Here is a 23370-nt window from a genome sequence, read left to right on the forward strand (position 1 = left end):
ACCTTTGATATATGTGGTGATGGTTTTCTTTCATCGACAACACCTTCATTCTTTTTACGGCGTTTATCACAGCTTAAATAATCTTACATTAAATGTCCATTTTAATCTTTTTTTTAAAAAAAATTCTTTATTCATTTTCAAACTTACAATAAGTGTGATAATATGTGCAAACAAATTAATAATAAATATATCACTTAATAATAATCAATAGTACAAATGATATACTCTTATCTCCCATCCTTCCCACCCTTTCCTATCATATGATCAATATGATCAAAGATGAGTTCTATAGGATTAGGTAACACATTGACGAAATGGGTTGGGAGCTGGCTTGGAGGTAGGCTCCAAAGGGTGGTGGTGAACGGCACCCCCTCCGAAATGACGGAGGTGATTAGTGGAGTACCGCAGGGCTCAGTCTTGGGCCCAATCCTATTCAACATCTTTATAAGAGACTTGGTAGAAGGGCTTCGAGGTAAAATAATATTATTCGCCGATGACGCCAAACTGAGTAATGTAGTGGGCAAATGCACAACAGACGAAGATTCAGTGCCCGACAACATGATGCACGACCTACTCCTACTGGAGCGATGGTCTAGGACATGGCAACTCAACTTCAATGCCAAAAAATGCAAAGTTATGCACCTGGGCAGCCAGAATCCATGCAAGTCTTATACCCTTAATGGCGAGATCCTAGCAAAAACGGTAGCAGAACGAGACTTGGGGGTAATCGTCAATGAGGACATGAAGTCTGCCAATCAAGTGGAGCAGGCTTCATCCAAGGCAAGACAAATCATGGGCTGCATACGAAGGGGTTTCATCAGTCGTAAGGCGGAAGTCATTATGCCATTGTATAGATCCATGGTGAGGCCCCACCTGGAATACTGTGTGCAATTCTGGAGGCCGCATTATCGCAAGGATGTGCTGAGACTGGAGTCGGTGCAAAGAATGGCCACCCGGATGGTCTCGGGACTCAAGGATCTACCATACGAAAAACGGCTTGACAAATTACAGCTATACTCGCTCGAGGAGCGCAGAGAGAGGGGGGACATGATCGAGACATTCAAGTATCTTACGGGCCGCATCGAGGCAGAGGAAGATATCTTCTTTTTCAAGTGTCCCACGACAACAAGAGGGCATCCGTTGAAAATCAGGGGCGGGAAACTACGAGGTGACACCAGGAAATTCTTTTTCACTGAAAGAGTGGTTGATCGCTGGAATAGTCTTCCACTACAGGTGATTGAGGCCAGCAGCGTGCCTGATTTTAAGGCCAAATGGGATCGGCACATGGGATCTATTCACAGGGCAAAGGTAGGGGAGGGACATTAAGGTGGGCAGACTAGATAGGCCGTGGGCCCTTATCTGCCGTCTATTTCTATGTTTCTATGTTACCTTATACAATATGTAACAATAAAATTACCCCCTCCCCCCCTCACAATTGAACTTGTAAATTTAAGGGGGGGGGGGGAAAATGTCATCTAATCAGTACAATACTTTGTTTATGGCTCCCACACATCTTGAAATTTCCTGAAACATCCCCGCTGTATTGCAATAAATCTCTCCATTTTATAAACATGACATAAGGAATTCCACCAGAAATTATAATTTAATCTACTCCAATTTTTCCAATTATACGTAATTTGTTGAATGGCAACTCCAGTCATTATAAGTAATAATTTGTTATTATTTGTATAAATCTGACTTTTTGATCTCATTGCCATACCAAACAGCACAGTATCATATGATAATGCCACTGGTTTGTCTAATAAACAATTAATTTGGTCCCAAATTGATTTCCAAAAGGTCATAATAAATGGACAATAGAATTATAAATAGTCTAAAGTCCCTGCTTCGAGATGACAGTGCCAACATTTATTAGACTTAGAGCTATCCAATTTTTGTAACCGAACAGGGGCCCATATTGCTCTATGCAACAGAAAAAACCAAGTTTGTAACCTGATTCAATTTAAATTTTTTTCTTTTTTCTTCTTAGCTATTTCTGGGCAAAGCTTTACCCGGTACTGTGCTTGAGTTTCAACTGCCGAAATCTCTGTTAAGACTTACTCCGGCCCATCTACACCCTCCCAGCCATTGAAGCCCTCCCCAGCCCATCCTCCACCAAACAACCATATACAGACACAGACCATGCAAGTCTGCCCAGTACTGGCCTTAGTTCAATATTTAATATTATTTTCTGATTCTAAATCCTCTGTGTTCATCACACGCTTCTTTGAACTCAGTCACAGTTTTACTCTCCACCACCTCTCTCGGGAGCGCATTCCAGGCATCCACTACCCTCTCCGTAAAGTAGAATTTCCTAACATTGCCCCTGAATCTACCACCTTCAACCTCAAATTATGTCCTCTGGTTTTACCATTTTCCTTTCTCTGGAAAAGATTTTGTTCTACGTTAATACCCTTCAAGTATTTGAACGTCTGAATTATATCTCTCCTGTCTCTCCTTTCCTCTAGGGTGTACATATTCAGGGCTTCCAGTCTTTCCTCATACGTCTTCTGGCGCAAGCCTCCTATCATTTTCGTCGCCCTCCTCTGGACCACCTCAAGTCTTCTTATGTCCTTCGCCAGATACGGTCTCCAAAACTGAACACAATACTCCAAGTGGGGCCTTACCAATGACCTTCTTCCTTCTACTGACTATGCCTCTCTTTATACAGCCCAGCATCCTTCTGGCAACAGCCACTGCCTTGTCACACTGTTTTTTCGCCTTTAGATCTTCGGACACTATCACCCCAAGGTCCCACTCCATGTCCATGCATATCAGCTTCTCACCTCCCAGCATATACGGTTCCTTCCGATTATTAATCCCCAAATGCATTACTCTGCATTTCTTTGCATTGAATTTTAGTTGCCAGGCATTAGACCATTCCTCTAACTTTTGCAGATCTTTTTTCAAATTTTCCACTCCCTCTTCGGTGTCTACTCTGTTACAAATCTTGGTATCATCTGCAAAAAGGCACACTTTTCCTTCTAACCCTTCAGCAATGTCACTCACAAACATATTGAACAGGATTGGCCCCAGCACCGAACCCTGAGGGTCTCCACTGCTCACCTTTCCTTCCTTCGAACGACTTCCATTAACCACCACCCTCTGGCTTCTGTCCGACAGCCAGTTCACCACTTTGGGTCCTTACTTCAGCTTTTCAAGTTTGTTCAACAGCCTCCTATGAGGAACTGTATCAAAAGCTTTGCTGAAATTCAAGTAAATTACATCTAGCATATGTCCTCGATCCAGCTCTCTGGTCACCCAATCAAAAAATTCAATCAGATTCGTTTGGCATGATTTACCTTTTGTAAAGCCATGTTGCCTCGGATCCTGTAACCCATTAGATTCAAGGAAGTACACTATCCTTTCTTTCAGCAACACTTCCATTATTTTTCCAACAACTGAAGTGAGGCTCACCGGCCTGTAGTTTCCTGCTTCATCCCTGTGACCACTTTTATGACTAGGGACCACATCCGCTCTCCTCCAATCCCCAGGAATCACTCCCGTCTCCAGAGATTTGTTGAACAAATCTTTAATAGGACTTGCCAGAACCTCTCTGAGCTCCCTTAGTATTCTGGGATGAATCCCGTCTGGAACAATCGCTTTGTCTACCTTCAGTTTTTTAAGTTGCTCATAAACACCCTCCTCCGTGAACGACGCAGAATCTACTCCATTTTCTCGTGTAACTTTGCCAGACAATCTTGGTCCTTCTCCAGGATTTTCTTCTGTGAACACAGAACAGAAGTATTTGTTTAGCACATTTGCTTTCTCCTCATCACTCTCCACATATTGGTTCCCAACATCTTTTAGCCTAGCAATTCCATTTTTCATCTTCCTCCTTTCACTAATATATCTGAAAAAATTTTTGTCTCCCTTTTTTACATTTTTAGCCATTTGTTCTTCCGCCTGTGCTTTCGCCAGACGTATCTCTCTCTTGGCTTCTTTCAGTTTCACCCTGTAGTCCTTTTTGCTCTCCTCACATAAAGGTCCGTAGCCATTTTTATCTCTCCTTTCTGCTTAGACTACTGTCTTTTCACTTCTCTTATGTCCTCCCATCCTAACAGCTCTTTCTTCAGGTACTCTCCCATTGCATTAAAGTCCATATGTTTGAAATCTAGGACTTTAAGTATCGTGCGGCCGCTCTGCACTTTAGCTGTTATATCAAACCAAACCGTTTGATGATTGCTACTTCCCAGGTGAGCACCCACTCGAACATTAGAGATACTCTCTCCATTTGTGAGGATCAGATCCAATATCGCTTTTTCCTTGTGGGTTCCATCACCATTTGTCTGAGCAGAGCCTCTTGAAAGGCATCCACAATCTCCCTACTTCTTTCCGATTCCACAGACGGAACATTCCAGTCCGCATCCGGCAGGTTGAAATCTCCCAACAGCAGAACCTCCTCTTTTCTTCCAAACTTTTGGATATCCACAATCAGATCCTTATCAATTTGCTGCGATTGAATCAGAGGTCTGTAGACTACACCCATGTAGATAGAAGTTCCATCTTCTCTTTTCAGAGCGATCCATATCGCTTCTTCCTCTCCCCAGGTCCCTTACATTTCAGTCGCTTGGATATTGATCTTTACATAGAGAGCTACTCCTCCACCTTTTTGACCATCTTTGTCCTTCCTAAAGAGATTATATCCCGGTATGTTTTCATCCCATCCATGTGATTCACTGAACCATGTCTCTGTGATAGCGACAATATCTAGATCTGCCTCTAACATCAGGGCTTGCAGATCATGAACTTTGTTGCTTAGACTGCAAGCATTTGTGGACATCGCTTTCCAGCAATTTTTCAGCGATAATCTCCTTTTTCATATGGATTTTTGTTTCGTTTCACTTTCCATTGCAATACTAAGAAATGAGTTGCTGATATTGTTTATGTTGCAGTCTTTACTACTATCACATCTTTTCTTTTGCCGGGGGTGGTGTCTATAATTTTCCTTTGTACATACACCACCCCCACCTTCTAGTTTAAATGCCTAGAAAAATATTGTCTAAATTTCTCTGCAAGGTTTCTTTTTCCTGCTGTAGTAATATGTAGCCCATCAGTGCAATATAGCTTCTTGTCCTTCCATGTATTTCCCCATCCTCCTATGTACCTGAAGCCTTCTTGATGACACCAGGCTTTAAGCCATCTATTAAAGTCCTCTGTGTTTTTCACTCTTTGCTCTCCCTTTCCATATGCAGGCAGTATTTCAGAAAAAGCTAAAGTCTTTACAAAAGGTTTCACGCCCTCACCAAGCTCCCGAAAAGTTTTCTGTGCTGCAAGTGTGGAGTTGTTGGCCAGGTCATTTGTTCCCAGATGGATAACAACATCAGTGTTAAAATCCTTAGTTTCTTCCTTAATTATAGTCTGTATTTGCCTGGAACTCCTGGTAGCTGAGGATCCTGGAAGACATTTCACTATTTTGGTCTTCTCGCCTTATGTTCCAAGGTTAATGCCTCTGATGTTGAAATCCCCCAACAGTAATAGTTTTCTGTTTTTGGCTTTTTTATTTGTGCTTAGGGTTCACTTGTTCTCTTGAGTTACCTTCATTGGTTCCAGTCCCACCTCCCTTCTTTTTTCTTGAGTATCACAGTGCACTAGTGGAGCGAAGGAATTCTATAGAGGTAATATTTGTGAAGGTGATGTTTCTGCGTTACATGTTGCAGTCTTCTTTAGCCTACTCTGACCCATTTATTCCTGGGCTGATTTTGTGGAGTGATGGAAGCTGCTTTAATTGTTTTCAATTCCTTTTTAAGTTTACAGAGCTCCTTCTTAAGACAGATGGGGCAAGCCTTAAGCCTCCAAATAGTATGTCTTGGAATTAAAGCACCACAGTGATTGCATAGAATAAAGGTCATCTTGATTGGTTGTGAAGTGACTTGATTTGAGTAGTCCTGGTTATTTGGGTCTCTATATATGAAAAGTGGTCCCTGGGGTTGGTGGGACTATAAGTCTTACCCTTATTCTTATGAAGAGGAAATAAGATTTAACAGAGGAAAGAGAAGGGTTTATTTTTTGTGCTTTTTTTTAAAGTAAGAAACAGGGATGAGAAGAGAAATTAAGCAGATATAATGCTGAAAAACAGTGAAAAGAGCAGAATATGAAATGCTGAGTAACTTAGCTTTTAGAAGTTCACAGGGCAGCCTTGTTCACAGCACTGTCCCAAAGATAATGCAGTTAACCTTAGTAGTAAATCAGAGCCCCTCCCTTCTCCACCTAATCAGCATACACAATGGCTAAAAACTAGTAAGTCAGAAATACAGGCTCTATACCCCTCTAAAACACAGTATTTTAAACAAAAATGCAGGCTCTATAACAAATCAGTGGCTACCCTAAAACACAGGATTTATAACAGGATTTTCCCTACTTTAGTCACCCTGTGCCACAGGCACCAGGATTTAATTAGAGTTAATAAAGTCTTACCCTTATTCCTATGAAGAGGAAGAGGAAATAAGATTTAACAGAGGAAAGAGAAGGCTTTATTTTTTTGTGCTTTTTTTGTTTTTATTTTAAGTAAGAAACAGGGAGGAAAAGAGAAATTAAGCAGATATAATGCTGAAAAACAGTGGAAAGAGCAGAATATGAAATGCTGAGTAACTTAGCTTTTAGAAGTTCACAGGGCAGCCTTGTTCACAGCACTGTCCCAAAGATAATGCTTCATAAATGCCGACACTGTACATCTCATCCTCTAAGTTCAAATTCGTGGCCATTGAGACGCAGTAAATTGATGCTTAATCTCAATGTTCCAAATGTCTCTCATACCAGTGTTTGGTTTTTTTAAAAAATAAATCCAGTCAGCAATTTATACCACTGGGCGGCCTGGTGACCCAAGATGTCCACCTGAAAGCATAAGAACTCCATACTATATTGATTATTAAGGTTTTTCCAGTCAGGAAACCCCGTCTGAATGGCCTGCTTCAGTTGCAACCATCTAAAACTTCATGATTTATTAAGGCCATATTTATGTTGCAACTGTGAAAATTCAAGCATTTTACCATTAGAGATAATATCATTTAATAAACGTATTCTAACGCTGTCCTCTAGTGCCAAGTCACTTTAGAAAAAGCACACCAGGCTCTGAGGGATCTATGTTTTCTTTCATCTCTCCTGGCTACTGCTCTTCCTGAGGATTCTAACAGCTGGTTTCAACACAGCAGCAAAGAGGGGCCACTCTAACGCTGTCCTCTAGTGCCAAGTCACTTGAGAAAAAGCACACCAGGTTCTGAGCATAGACAGACCACTCTAAGGCTGTCCGTTGGTGCCAAGTCACTTGAGAAAAAAGCAACCCCAGGTTCTGAGGGAACTGTGTTTTCTTTCATGTCTCCCAACTGCTGCTCTTCCTGGGGATTCTACCAGCTGGTTCAACACAGCTTTCCCTGTCCCTATATAACCTGTATAGCTTGTATAGCCTGCTTATTTAACTTGTACAAACTGCATGTACAGCATGTCATAGATTGTTATAAACTGCACCTATAGCCTGTTAAAACCTGCAGACTGCATCTATAGCTTGTTACCGCATGTAAAACCACATGTATAGCCAATATATATAGCCAGTCACCGCATGTACAATCTGTTACCGCATGTATAGCCTGTACTGCATGTATAGCCGCATGTATAGCCAGCTACTGCATGTTTAGCCTGCCACCACACGTATAGCCTGTACTGCCCATCACTGTTTACCGCATGTATAGCCTGCTACCGCATATAGCCTGCTTCCGCATATACAGACTAGCTACCGCATTTATAAACTATTTACCATCGTTCCCCAGCTAAGCACCACCTCTGTTCCTATCTTACTAATTAACAATTGCTAAGCTCCACCTCAGTCTGTATCTCACTATTAGCAATTGTTAAGTTCCACCTCACTAGAAACAACTTGGTGCGTATTCTCCTTCAGTTCTTAGTCCTTTTCCCGTTTCACTCGGTCCTTACCTATACTCAATTTTCCTCCCTCCTGCCTGGCAAGCTCTGCCCCAACCCCTCTCATTAGTTCTCCTTGATTCCACAATGAAGCCACCTCCTTGGCTCCTCCTTCTTCTTCTCCGTTCTTTCACCAACACTTCCCACTGCCAAAAACCTCTCCCCTCCCAACCTTCCCGACTCCACAAACTCCAACAACTCTGTCTGCCCTGGTCTCAGAATCCCCGTACTAGTACGCACTAGAGCCCACCCTTTCAAAAAACACCGAGGAGTCAATCACACCTCTTTAAAGCCTGTTCCTCCAGCCAATCTACCCAACCTTACTTCCGACTCTCTCACCCCAGTCTCAACACTCTACTGTAATGCCAGATCAGTCCGCAATAAGACCCAAATACTAAAAGACCTACTCGGAGACTTCGATCCAGGTTTCTTGTGCATCACAGAATCATGGATCGAAAAAGATGATTTAATCACACAAAACGAACTCTGTCCCCCTGGCTACTATGGCCTCTTTTCACCTAGAATCAACCGGAAAGGAGGAGGCCTGGCTCTGCTTTACAAATCATTCTTCGATGTCCAGCTCCTTGAAAAGGGCAGCCATACCTCTTTAGAATTCATGTTAGCTTCAGTCAACGATGATCTTCATCCCTACCCATTAGGTATCCTGTTACTTTACCGCCCACCAACCCCCTGGAACAAATCCTCTGAACTCGTTCTCGAGACCATAACAAGGGCCTTCCTAAAATTCCAGAGACTACTGATCATTGGAGATATTAATCTCCATCTAGACGATAACACCAGCAAGGATGCAATCGAATTCAAAGACTTTCTCACCTCCCTAGGCTTCACCGCTCCTTCGCTCACCCCTACCCACGATAAGGGGCATACACTAGACATCATCAGCTTCCTTGACCTGACCGAGCACAAAACTTCTGCCGAAGAGGCCCGTTGGGAACATGTCCCCTGGTCTGATCACCTTCTAGGCTCTTTCTGCCTTCCCATTTTCATATCTCATCTTGGCACTCCACCCCGACCCACAAAATCTATCATCTACCGCAAAAAAATCACGAGTGAACTGTTCTGGACCCAATTTCTCAACCAACTCCCCTCTTTTCCTAAACATGCCGACCCAGATTCCAACTGGCATAATTGGGTAACCCTTTCCGGGACTACCTACCGTGCTCTTGCCCCTTTGTCTACTAAACCTATCTCTCACTCCCGCAAGGCTCCCTGGTATCTTCCATACCACAGGGAATTAAAGCAGAAATGTCGAGCCCTGGAACGTAAATGGAAAAAAATCGAAATCCCCTTCAGACAGACAATCCTGGAGAGACAACATCAAGTTCTATAACACAGTACTAAAAAAAAGCAAGGAAGAATTTCTATAGAGATAAAATCACCAGATCAAAAAACCTAAATAGTACACTGTTCAACATCTGGTGCAACCTAACCTCAAAAAACGACTCCACCTTTCCCCTTTCCCCCCATCTGCAAACGACCTAGCTAAATTTTCCAATGAAAAGATTACTACCTTACGGAGTTCTTTTCCCCCAGCAGTTTCTTACAATTCTCTGCCTCCCAACGACTCCAACCCTATCCCTGCTGATAGATCCTGGACTGCCTTTGAACTTGTATCCGAATCCCAGATCTCTAAACTCTGTCTCAAACTGAAATCCTGCAATTGCATCCTGGATCCTTTCCCTTCCTACCTTTACAAAAACATTCCCGCGCAGGCCATCTCCTCCCTTACCAGGCTTATAAATTCTGCTTTACTATCGGGCCTGTTCTCCACAGAAATGGGACACATTGCCTTGTCCCCTCTTCTGAAAAAAGCCGATCTCGACCCTTACCATCTAACTACCGCCCCATAGCAAATATCCCTCTCTTAACTAAACTGCTAGAGGCCATAGTCGCTACCAAGCTCTCTTCTTACCTAGAGAGATTCTCCATCCTCTATCCTTACCAATATGGCTTCAGACCCAGCTTCAACACCGAATCCCTCCTAGTTTCCTTAATTTCTAAGGTGCAACAACTACATTCTCATAACAAATTTGCTGTCCTATTACAATTCGATCTCTCTGCAGCTTTCAATGTTGTCCACCATGACATACTACTTTATCAACTTTCTGAGATAGGAATTGGATCCACCGTCCTAAAGTGGTTCTCAAATTTCCTACGCTCTCGCTCCTACACTGTCAACACAAATGGCACCATGTCCATTCCTTGGACACCATCTTGTGGTGTCCCTCAGGGATCACCCCTATACCCTATTCTCTTTAACATCTATATGTCCTCCCTGAAACTCCTCCAATTATCCCCCCTTGAAACAATCTACACATAAGCTGATGACATCCTTGTCCTCCTTGAGACAGACCAGAACCTCACCAACCTCCACGAGAAAATTACAGTTTGCATAATGAGACTCCATTCCTGGTCCTTCTCGGTACAGATGAAATTGAATGAATCAAAAACAAAATTACTCTGGCTCGGCCCAAAATTAGAACACCTGCCCACCCTCTTCGCACTACCCTCAGGCACTGCACTGCAGCTTGAGTTCTCAAGCAAGGCCTTGGCATCATTATCGATTCTTCTCTCTTCCTCAATGACCACCTCAACTCCTTGGCTAAATCATGCTTTTTCAGCCTCCACATGCTGAGGAAAGTAAGATCCTATTTTCGCCAACAACATTTCGCCAACCTTGTCCAATCCATCATCCTCTCCAAATTAGACTACTGCAATGCCATCTACTTAAGCCTATAAAAAAAAAAGTCTTCAAAGACTCCAGCTAATCCAGAATACTGCAGCCAAGTTGATCTTTGCAAAACGCAAGTCTGCCATGTCTCCCCACTCCTAGCCAAACTTCACTGGCTCCCAGTGATTTCCAGAATCCATTTCAAATGCTCCTGCCTGGCTTTTAAGATCATTCATAGCATCCTTCCTCCCTTAATCCCACTATCTTATAACTCCTCGAGTCCTGAATCTACCAGACCCAAAGTTATAAATTATCCTTCCCCTCTCTACACGGTATTCGCTATGCAGGCAAACTGGGAAAATCCCTTCTCATCAGTATCACAGGTCTTTGGAACGACCTTACTACCCCGCTGCAGAACTTAGGCTCCCTCCAATTATTCCGCAAGCAACTGAAAATCTGGCTTTTCACTAAAATGTAATTCTATCCCCCCTTACTCTTCTCTTCTATATATAAGTTCATGTAAACCTCTTTTTTTTTTTCCTTCTCTTCCTATATTTTAAGTTCTTGTAAACTGTGTCGAGCTCCACAACATCCGTGGAGATGATGCGGTATATAAACTTAAGGTTTAGTTTAGTTTAGTTAGTATTCCTGGTATCATCCAATACTTCCAGGCGAGCCTTTCTCCGCCAATTTGAATCTTGGAGTTCAGCCATATAGATTGATTTGTAGATTTGTGAATTGGAATAGTTGTTAAATTACTTACATAACGCAATATTTTCTATGTATCAGCTGTCTTTACTGTAACTAGGCATTTTGATACTGAGCACATGGCAAAGGTGTAATGGAGACATGAGTTGCCATTCTAGCCATAACCAATCTGGAAGTTTTTCCATGAGCTCTGGGAGGACCCAATACATACCCTGGCGCAAAATATAGGCTTGATAATACCTATAAAAATTGGGAAAATTTACCCCCCTCTGAAATTGGCCTTTGTAAAGATACCAATGCCACTCTAGGAGTTTTATCCAGCCAAATAAATTTTATAAGAATGCTATTTAATTTTTTATAAAAGGACCCTTGAAAATAAACCGGCAACATACCCATCTGATAACAAAGCACACGCAAAATCATCATCTTGATAGTTTGGATTCTCCCCCACCATGAAAGATGTAAAGGATTCCATTGCTCACACATTTCTGTAACCTTCTGTAATAACGATTTTTCATTTATTTTCATTGTTTCTTCCATCGTATTTTTAATCCAAATGCCTAAATACTTTATTCCATCCTTACTCCAAAGAAAGGGAAACAAATCAAACAAACCTTTTGTACAATGGAGATTGAGTGGAAGAATTTCTGATTTACTGCAATTTATCTTGTATCCTGAGAATTTTCAAAATTTCTCAATCAATTCAAGTAAGCAAGAAATGGTTGTCTCAGGATTTCTCAAATAAAGCAGTATATCATCTGCATACGCAGAGACTTTATACTCCCTGATCTCTACGAGGAATACCCTGTATCTCCTCTGCTTGCTGAATAGCTAATAACAAGGGTTCTAATACAATATCAAAAAGCAGAGGAGATAAGGGACAACCTTGTCTAATCTCTCTTTGCAAACTAAAACCTTCTGAAAAATTATTATTAATACACAGTTTAGCAACAGGGGAGCTTTACAACGTTTGAATCATTTGTATAAATCCTGAACCTATATCAAACCACTCCAAGGCTTGATACATGAAGGTCCATTCAACTCGATGAAAGGCCTTCTCTGTTTCCAGGGATACAGAAAAAGCCGGATCATTTAAGGCTTTTGATAAATTCAGCATATGTAAGGTCAGCCTAGTGTTGTTAGAAGAATGTCTCTGAGTAACGAATCCTGTTTGGTGCATTCCAATAATAAATGGGAGAGCTTTAGCCAAACGTATAGCCAATGTTTTAGCTAAAAGTTTTCCATCTACATTAATTAAGGAAATAGGCCTGTAGTTTGAAACCAGTGTGGGATCTTTATTTGTCTTTGGTAAAACTATAGTTAATGATTCTGCCATGGTACCTGTAATACAACCTTTAATTAGTTGAGTCTGATATAAATTTAACAAATAAGGTAATAGGGTAATTTGGAATGATTTATAAAACTCTACAGTAAAACCATCCCCACCTGGAGCAGATCCAACTCTAAGGGACTTCAATGCTGTTTGCAACTCATTTATTAATATTGGCTTTTCTAAACTTTCATTTATATGCTCAGGAACTTTTGGTCCCTTAATTAATTTTAAAAATTCTAATCCATCCTTTTCATTGTCTAAATAAAGCTCAGAAGAATACAGATCTTTATAAAACTTTAAAAATTGTTTTAGGTTAGGACCAATTTGAGAATAAGTATTCCCTTTATCATCTTTTATCGCCACAAGTTTTGTTTTCCATTTTTTTTGCTTTTAGATAATTTGCCAATATTCTTCCCGCCTTATTTGAATTCCCATAATACAATGCCTATTGAAAAAAGAAATCTTTTCTTATCAATTTAGAAGAAATCTCATTATATTTCCCTTTAGCTTTCAAGAGATCCTGTAGTGTAGAACAATGTTCTTCAACCACCGGTCCATGGACCGGTGCTGGTCCACAGAAATTTCCTGCCGATCCACAGAATAATTATTTTATTTCTGCCAGTCCGTAGGTGTAAAAAGGTTGAAAAACACTGGTGTAGAATATTCCCATTTTTCAATTAATTTTGATTCCAATATCTTTATTTCTTGTTCTAATCTAGAAAATTGATTTTTAATTTGTTTTTTAATATATGCTGAAAAATAAATAATTTGACCTGTCATGGTTGCCTTAAAAGCATCCCACGATATTTCCATTGAGATATCATCTGTATTATTAATTTGCAAATAATCATTAATTTTTAATTGAATTTCTTCTATAAAATTTATCCTCTTGATCAATTATTTTAATTTTAATCCACACCCCACCATGATCAGACAAAATAATTGGATCTATGGAGGCTTGTGTAACTTGTTGAACTAATGTACTTGAAACAAATATATAATCTATTCTGGAAAACGATTTATGAACATGGGCTCAAAACGAAAATTCCCGATCATTAAAATGAAATATCCACCATATATCTTTCAAATCACAGTTTTGTACCAAATTATCTAATCCTAGTGATTTCATAATTCTGCTAGGTTTTTTGTCCATTAAAGGATCTATAACAGCATTAAAATCCCCCGCCACAACTAAATTAGAAGCAGCCAGTGGTAGTAACAATTGTTGTAGAGATCTAAAAAAATTCAATTTGATTCAAATTAGGTGCATATACATTGAAAAGTGCCAGGGTAGCATTTCCCAGTTTCATGTCTACATGTATCCATCTTCCTGAAGGATCAGCATTAATCATCTTAAATAGTAAAATGCTAGCCGCACATGCGCACTTGCCTCGCGTGTTCCCTGATCCGTTTTCTGTCGGGATGTGGCAAGACAAGTGCGCATGCGCGCTTATTACGTCACTGACGGAGAGCAGCGAATGCAGGAAGCGGAGTGGCCAGGTAAACAAAAAAAAAAACAACCGAGCGAGCCGGGCCGCTGAGAAAGCACGGGAGGCCTGGTCCGGGTTGCGGACGGGTAAGGAGCTGGGGCAGTGAGCCTTCCCTGCGGCTGAAATGGAGCCTGGCCACCCTCCGCGACAGACCACAGGAGTCCGAGTCCTTTTCCGCTCACCCCCCTTCCTGCGGACCCGACTACCTTGCCGATTCAAACAGCATGTGAAGCAGTCTTCACACGCTGCTTTGGGCCCTTCTACTTCCCTGATTTTCTCTGCCACGTCTCTGATGATGTCATCAGGGACGTGCCAGAGTAAATCAAGGCAGTAGAAGGACCCGAAGCAGCGTGTGAAGACTGCTTCACATGCTGTTTGAATCGCAGGGTAGGTAGTCAGGTCCGTGGGAAGGGAAGGGGGGGCCCAAGGACTCTGGGGAGAATGGCAGACACCGGCCCAGTACTAACTCCCGTGGACAGGGGGAGCAGGAAGGGGTGCTGATGGACAGGGGGGGAATTGAAGGGAGGCCTATTGCTGGACAGAGGGAGCAGGAAGAGGTGATGATGGATAGGGGGGAAAAAAGGAAGGGAGGCTTATTGCTTGACAGGGGGGAACAGGAAGAGGTGCTGATGGACAGGGGGGAAAAATGAAGGGAGGCCTGCTGGACAGGGGGAGCAGGAAGAAGTGCTGATGGACAGGGGGGGAAATGAAGGGAGGCCTACTTATGGACAGGGGGAGCAGGAAGAGGTGCTGATGAGCAGGAAGAGGTGCTGATGGACAGGGGGGGAATGAAGGGAGGCCTACTGCTGGACATGGGGATCAGGAAGAAGTGCTGATGAACAGGGGGGGAAATGAAGGGAGGGCTACTGCTGGACAGAGGGAGCAGGAAGAGGTGATGATGGACATGGGGGAAAAATGAAGGGAGGCTTACTGCTGGATAGGGGGAGAAGAAAGAGGTGCTGATGGACAGGGGGAGGTAAAACAAAGGGAGAAGGGCTACAGCTGGATAAGGGGAGCAGTGAAGGGGTAGTGGTGGACACAGGGGAGGTAAAAATAAGGGTGAATGGACAGGAAAAAGCAGCTAAGGAGACAGAGAGAGAAAGAAATAAAGATAGACACACATATATTCTAGCACCCGTTAATGTAACGGGCTATAAAGCTAGTCTTAAATAAAGCATTACATTTCTTATTAATTAAAATTGCTGCCCCTGCCTTTTTCCCTATAGCTGGTGCAAAAAACAATGTTTTACCCAATCTCCTTCCAATTTTTTGGACTCTAAGACTGATGGATGAGTCTCTTGAATGTAACATATATCTACATTCTGTTGTTTTAAAAATAAAAGTGTTTTCTTCCTTTTTATTGGATGGTTGAGGCCATTAACATTTAGCGGAAATAATTTAAGCTTCATTAAGAAATTTATTTTTTGAACACATGAACCATATCACATATATTATCTTATTATAATTTTTCTTTACAAATCTCATTTCCCTTAAATTGCTTTGTAAAATTCCCCCTATTATCTTAATTATTATATATTCCCAAAAACCCCTTCCCTATTCCCTCCAATAATACCTCCCTTTCTCTTTTGCGAAAACATGAAGACATAAAATCAGACTTGCCACCCTTCCCCCTCCCTTAAGCATCCTATTTCATTATATCATTCTATATCTTATATATTATATCTTTCGACTATGGTGGTATAGAAGAATAAGTTCAAGTTTTTTAAGTTCAAGTTTAATGGAGATTTGATTAATCGCTTAATCATAATTCTAAGCGATGTACATAATAATAAAATTACAAAATGTGGGGAATAATACAATAAATAACAAAAATCAGGTCTGACAAGACTGATGTTTTTTTCAAGGCTGGTGACTTATTCGGTGAGCTATTGGGAGAAGAAATTGAAGTAAAGCATTGAGGAGAAAAATTGAAATAAAGCACTTTCTGCTAAAGAATATGAAAGCTAAGTAATAGATATTTAGAACACTAGACTACTTTATCAGTTGTTTTAAATAAAAAAGATAAAAATGAGAGAAAAAATATTTAAAAATAATTAGAAAATAATAAATTAACAATTATACTTAAAAGTATAGAGAACATAACTGGGTCGATGATAGCTCACCGAATAAGTCACCAGCCTTGAAAAAAACATCAGGCTCCTGATTGTGAGCGCTTGAGATTCCTGGTTCGTCTCTAGACTATGCATTATAGAATTTACAGACTTGTATGATAGCCTAATCTTAAGGATTTTAGTGAGATTCACAAAAAACTTTGAAAGTGGTACTGACAAGACTATTGACAAACGTAACAAAACTAAGAACATAAGGGAAGAGAGGGATAAGAACTACAAATTATTTAAAAGTTAAAGAGACATATAAGGGAGATACAGAAGGAAAGGGAAGTTAAAAATTATTTCAATAAAATTAGAGAGAAAAAGTAAAATTGGTTGGAAGACTAAATGGCTAATTTTCAAAGGCGTCTTTAAAAAGAAAGCTCTTTAGTTTACTTTTGAATTTTTCTAAGTTGTGTTTATTATTATTATTATAGAGAATAATCAATTCATATAATTACTTTTAATATTATAATTGATTAAAATAATTACTTTCAGCATATTTCATAAATCTCTACTTTAAACTATTTCCATAACCAGGTGTAACAATAAATATTTCATTGTAAACTTAAATTAATATAATTATCTTGAATACATAGGAATTCATCATGTATTTCCCCTTGAACTTATCAAAAACTTCTTTTAAAAAAAATATGAATATATTACAATGTTTCAGTCAACCATTCACACTATCTATTCTGTACTTCATAAAATTTAGTTTTATCCATTCATCCATTTCATATTATTTATTCATATGGGTAAAATTATATAATAGAATTTTATAATTATATAATAGAATTATATAATAGCATTTTAGAATTCATCCAATTAATTGATTAATCTATATTAATAAGTTCATTCAGTAAAAATATTGTTCATATTTGTAATCATTTATTAGTGGCCATTTCTAAACTTCAGAGTCAGGTCATGGATAGAAGCACAATAATGTCCCTTACTACTGTCCTTGAAACAAAGATCATCAAACCCCATGCTGAAGAAGCTGCATAAAAGCCTACCAGTCAAAAAGTCAGAAGAGGAAGGAGACCCACACAGGACCATTGGAGGCACTCCAACCAGACCACTGCTGGAGCCCCATCAGTACATGGGCAGCCTGTAGAAGTGACCCAAAAGATGGCTGAAGTTGAAAACTATCTCAGTTGGAGAATTGATGACTGGAAACATCTGCGAGCCATGGAAACACAGCCCACGAGTAGAGATATGCAGAATTCCCGTGACTCAACCAGAGCCGCACATGAACTCGCCTGCTTTACAGAAACTAACCACCAGTCACCAGCAAAGACATTGAAAATTCAGTACGAGGAAACAGAGAGAAACATGAAAACAATAACTCCAGCGAGTCTTTCCTCACCATCGGGAATCCTCCGTTCTCCATCTGTAATCTTTTTTTGCTTTTCAGACTATATATACTTTTTTAAACCTTTAAAATTTTTCTAAACTTTTTTTCTTTTAATTTTTATTTAACTAATTCCTTCTCAGTGCATTCAGTCTATTGCTGATCACAGGAAAAATATGGCACCCTTTTGCCACACTATTCTTTCATTATTATATCCAAAAACTGACTCTATTAAGAGCAAACAATTACTTATCTTAAATGATGCCCTTGAACATTTTTTAGCACAAAGCCAAAACTGCTGTGATTTGGGAAGTCTGGAAAAACTGCTAATTTTCATTCATTCACTATACATTCTTTAGGTCCGACAGGGCTCGTTTTGCTGCTCAAAATGCGGATTCCTCAGGGTTAACTGTCGGTTTTTCCTAAGCATTCAGAATTGACGGGGGAAGTCTCACGGGCTGGAGTATGTCAGCTTCGGATTGGCTTTGCAGTGGGTGTACCATCGATAGCAGGGAGGCATACTGATGGCAGTGGCTTCAGTGGGGGGGGGGGGGGAGGTAGGGATTCCCAGTGAGAGGCTCCTGGTAGGCAGGGAGGTGTGCAGTGGGCATCAGATGGAGGCAGGGAGGCATACCGACAACAAGAACGGCTTCAGCGGGGGGAGGCAGGTAGGCTTCAAAGTGGGTCAGCTTCAGGGGAGAGAGTAAGGGGGTGGGCCAAATGCTGTAAGGCAGTGAGGGGGAGGGTGCACAAACTCAGGACACTGAAGGAAGAGAGGGGGCATGAACATGGGACACAAGGTAAGGGGGAAGGAGGAAGGGGCACTAACTTGGAACAAAGGAGAGAGGGAGGGAATAGAAAGTGAGTGAGAGGGAAAGAGATGGTGCAAATGGGGAAAGGAAGAGGAAAATTGGGCATAGAGAGAGAGAAATGAGGTAGAGATGCATGGGGAATAGAAGGATGAGAGTGAGAAATGTTGGATATGTTGGTGGAGAAGGGTGATAGTAGGAGAAATGGGCATGGAGCTGGTGGGCAGTGGTGAAAAAGTATCTGGGGGATGAGAGAGGAAGAAAAGTTGCACTCATGGAGGTACAGAAAGAGATGTTGGTTGGGAAATGGAATGATGTCTGGAGGAGAGGAAGCATGCAGAAGAAAGGAAAGAAAGAAAAAGAAATATTGGATGCACAGTCAGAAGGAAGTGCAACCAGAGACTCATGAAATCACTGGACAACAAAGGTAGGAAAATGATTTTATTTTCAATTTAGTGATCAAAATGTATCAGTTTTGAGAATTTATATCTGCTGTCTATATTTTGCACTATATTTGTTTATTTTTCTATAGTTGTCACTGATGTGACTTTGCATATTTTAAAGTCATTTGCCTTGACCTCTTTGAAAAACACCTAAATATAAATGATAATTAACATTTTATCTGCGTACAGTGTGCATTGTATTTTTATAATTTTGTAGTTACCATTATGTATTGATAAGATTATAATGTGTGTATATGAAAAATGGATGAAAGAAATTGCATTACAATTAGTACTATTATTAAGGGGGTGGAGTCGGTTGCGGAATTTGGACAGGTCTGGGGCAGAGCTTGGGCTGGGGTACTCAGTTGGTTTTTGTTAGGGTTAGGGGCAGTATTCCCTCTAAGGTGAGCGCATGAGCAATCGCTCACTGTTTTCAGTGGCGTCGCTCATGCTTTTTCTGGTGTCGCTCACTCGAGCGGAGGTGAGAGGAAGCGGCGGTGGCGGTCTGCCCTGATCGCCTAAGATGCAGCAGCGGCGGTTCCTTTCATGATCCCCGCAATCTGTCCTCTCTAATCTACTGCCCTCCCACTACCTCTCCCTGTTTATCTTCCCCAGCTCGGAGCCAACCAATTTTCTCCACCCGACGTCAATTCTAACGTAGGGGAGGAAGTTCCGGGCCAGCCAATCGCTACCTGGCTGGCCTGGAAGTTCCTCCCTGATGTTAGAATTGATGTCGGGTGAAGAGAATTGGTCAGCCCCGTGCTGGAGAAGATAAGCAGGGAGAGGTAAGACCATGTGCTGGCCTGTTCCCCGATTGCGGCGGTGGCAGTGGCAGCCTGTTCTCTGATGGTAGTGGCTTGGGGGAGGGCAGGGAGAAGTAAAGAAAGAAAGGGGGGACAGGGAGACAGAAAGAAAGAAGGGAGATGGGACATAGACAGAAAGGGGCATGGAGAGAGAAAGACAGAAAGAAGGGGGCAGGGTGAAATAAATAAAAAGTTGGGGGAGGGAAGGATACAGATGCCAGACCAGAGGAAAGGAAGGAAGGAGGGAAAGAAAGGAAAGAAAGAGATGTCAGACTATGGAAATAGGGACAGAAGAAGAGAGAGATAGAAGGGAAGGTAAGACATGGAAACGAAGATTTTGAAAAGAAAGCAGAAAAATTGAATATTAAGTTAATGCCAAAGATGGATGCAAGGCAGAAAGTGAAGACGGAGAGAAAACCAGTCAAAGGACAAGAAGGCCCTGGAAACATAGTAAATGCACAGAAAAATAAAGTCTCCAGACAACAAAGGTAAGAAAAATGATTTTATTTTCAATATAGTGATTGAAATGTGTCAGTTTTGAGAAAGGAAAGATATTAAACTTTTAAATGTGAGGGCTGCAGAAAAAATAGGGTACTTGGAGGGCTGCAGAAAAAATAGTTAATGACAATTTTGCATAAGGTAAAACTCTTTATAGTTTATAAATCTTTCCTTTAACTGTTAAAGGAAAGATTTATAAACTATAAAGAGTTTTACCTCATGCAAAGTTGTCATTTCTTTAATAAGACATTAACTGTTTTTTTCTGCAGCCCTCCAAGTACCTACACCTCACAGAACACGCAGATAGGACCTGTGGGATCAACTCTGATTTTGTTTGATTTGTACTTCTTGCAATCCTTGGTTATCGTCTTTTTTGGAGGAGGGCCATTTTGATGGAAAAAAAGGTTATTTTGCTCAACTGGCTACAGTCTAGCCCTCCCAGCTTGTTGCAGTGGCGAATGCAAATGCTTACTTTGCTCAAGAAAGAGCGTTTTATTATATAGGATTAAGTTACTTTAAATATCAAAGAATTCACTATTTTTAAAGAATTCATGGCCATGTCTAAGCGGCGAGCTGAGGAATGTTTATGTAACACAGGCAAGAAGAGGTGCTTGGGTTTTAAAACAGAGTGGTTAATGAATGCTATGTTGAAATAGATTTACCACATGGCACCGCACAGCACGTGCTACTTGGGGAAATTTTTTATTACTCAGAAACTGATGGTGTTAAGTGCAAAATTTGCATGAAAGCGGAATACAATAGCGACTGGACGTAATTTAAAAAACTTTAAGTAAATTGTTATTCTTCTAAATTTTGAGTATTTAACCCTCTCACAATCTCATGGGCACTCGTCCACCGCGCCTGCTCATAAATTTGTGGAGTATGTAATTTGTCGCCCATGCATATTTTTTTTGCACACACCTCATCAATCCTTAGAGGGAATATTGGTTAGGGGCACTTGGCTTGAAGAGGTTGAGAAACACTGTACTATACCAAAGTTTTGATTTCGGTCTCCACCTGCTGGTCATAATGAGCTATTACCCATCAGTGACAGCTGTACTGGTCTAGAGAGTTTTGACAAAGAAGGACATGGTTTTGTGTTAGCATTAACTGTGCGAGCTGGATCTGTTTTCTTCAGTTTTCCAATAGATTTAATGATGAACTAGTACCCATTGCAGTATTTGTGGTACAGTGTTTTTCTAAGTAGGTATTGGTTATGTGACTCGTGGAAGTTGCTGCTATTTTGGTATGGTAGGGCTCTATAATCTCTGATTGACACTGTCCCAGGCATATTAGATAGATTGTGAGTCCACCGGGAAAAATGCTTGTGAAACCATTCAGAGCTCTCCTGGGAGAACGTTATAGAAAATTGAATATATGAATAAAATTCTAGACTCCCACCCTGTCCTTCCTAGACCTGCTTTCTGTCTCATTCTGTTTATGCTTTTCCAAGCTGATTCTTGGATGATAGTCAGCCCTCTGTGCTGGGAAGGATTCTGCATATATGTTTCTAAAGCATGCTGGGGTCTTTCTTGAGCTCCTTGTTCACTGTTCAATTTGAGTTTACATATTGCTTCTTTGGACAGAACAGTTGTTTTTGATGACTTTCCCCTTGATTCTATATTGGAGCTCTCAGTGTTTGGGTATTAACTACAGGTGATGCTACAGCTCCCAGTGAAGTAGAGGAGAGTCAAAGAAAAAAATCCAGATTGGATTCCTTCTGCATATGGCACACAGCCTTTGGGACACAACCCATATGTCTAGATTGTCTCACCTACAATATCTTCTGGAAAAGATATTATCAAGGTAAGGACATAATCTCTTTTTAACCCTGGACTACACAAAACCATGCTCTTTAAAGAAACCATTTATCATCACGGTCAATGTTTTTATTGACCAGCATTTAAAAATAATAGATTGTTGATGTCAATCCTCATTAAACACATCCAACTGAACAGACCAGTTTTACCTGAGGGTATCGGAAGATTCTTGAAAGCTGTGATATTGAGTAAGTTGTATCTGAAGTCAAATCGCCAATGAAAGCAGTCAGTGCTCCTCTGTCTTCACAGCTGTAATTAGGGACTGGCACTTGTGTCCCAGACAACAAGCTCAAGGTTCCATGTATGGCTCTTAGTTCCCAAGCACAGGAGTCATAGATCCGATACCCCAGGGTAATGTTGGGTAAGAGTTCAGCATTGTTATTGACCTCTTCCACTGTGAAGTGAAAAGCCAAGCGGTGTCGATAATAGCGGATAACAGACCTGTGGAAACAGAGATACATTTTATTGAGATGTCAGAATTCAGCATGAATTAGTTTACAAGTGATGAGGACATTCTTCATAGGATCTCCATAGGATGCCATGTTTGGGTAGATATTCCATGTGTACCTGACCAGGATGAACGGAGAGATGCTGAAATGTTATCAGAAATTAGAGAGGCTAACGAACTGGGAACACAATAATACTGGGTGATTTCAACTACCCCGATAGTGACTGGTTAAATGTAACAGGGCATGCCAGGGAGATAAAATTCCTTGATGAAATCAAGGACTGTTTTATGGAGCAGCTAGATCAGGAATCAGGATAATAGGCAAAGCAAATCTAGACCTAGTTCTTAGTGGAGTGCATGAATTGGTGCGGGAGGTAATGGTGCTGGGGCCTCTTGATAACAGTGATCATAACATGACTCAGATTTTTTATAATCTTTGGAATAAGTTCACACAGGAAATCCAATACAACAGCACTTAACTGTAAAAAAGATGACTATGATAACATGAGGAGAATGGTAAAAAAGAAACTTTGGAGCAGCTACAAAGGTCAAAAATTTACATCAAGGATGTTATTCAAAACTACCTTTCTGGAAGACCATTCACTCTGTAATTCCACCTGGGGTCACCAGAAGTGATCGCTCTCTCTAACTACTTGTATGTGCATAGAATGCCAGAGATGAACTTCACTCTTACGAAAGGCAGTGCTGGATGTCAACTCAAGTTCTCCAACTTACGGCAGCCATTGGCCAAAGGAAAGTTTCCTTCTGGAGAAGCATTAGATAAATAAGACAGCAGAGCCACTAGAACTTTCTTAAATTCTTTCAGTATTCTCTGTTCCTGGCACCTCTTATGTCCCTCCCTGATTCCCATCGAAATCATCTAGTATTTTTTGTCACTCAGGCTGCATTTGGGAAATTACTAAGTGCCATTTGTGGCATGCTTTTTT

The 23370-nt window shown here is 40.9% G+C and overlaps 1 pseudogene; it reads right to left on the reverse strand.

The window, feature by feature from the left end:
• LOC117368594 overlaps positions 1 to 23370 on the reverse strand; it is a 51897-nt pseudogene that overhangs the window by 17338 nt on the left and 11189 nt on the right.

The sequence above is a fragment of the Geotrypetes seraphini genome, chromosome 10 (genome assembly GCF_902459505.1).
Source record: "Geotrypetes seraphini chromosome 10, aGeoSer1.1, whole genome shotgun sequence".
Lineage (NCBI taxonomy): Eukaryota > Metazoa > Chordata > Amphibia > Gymnophiona > Dermophiidae > Geotrypetes > Geotrypetes seraphini.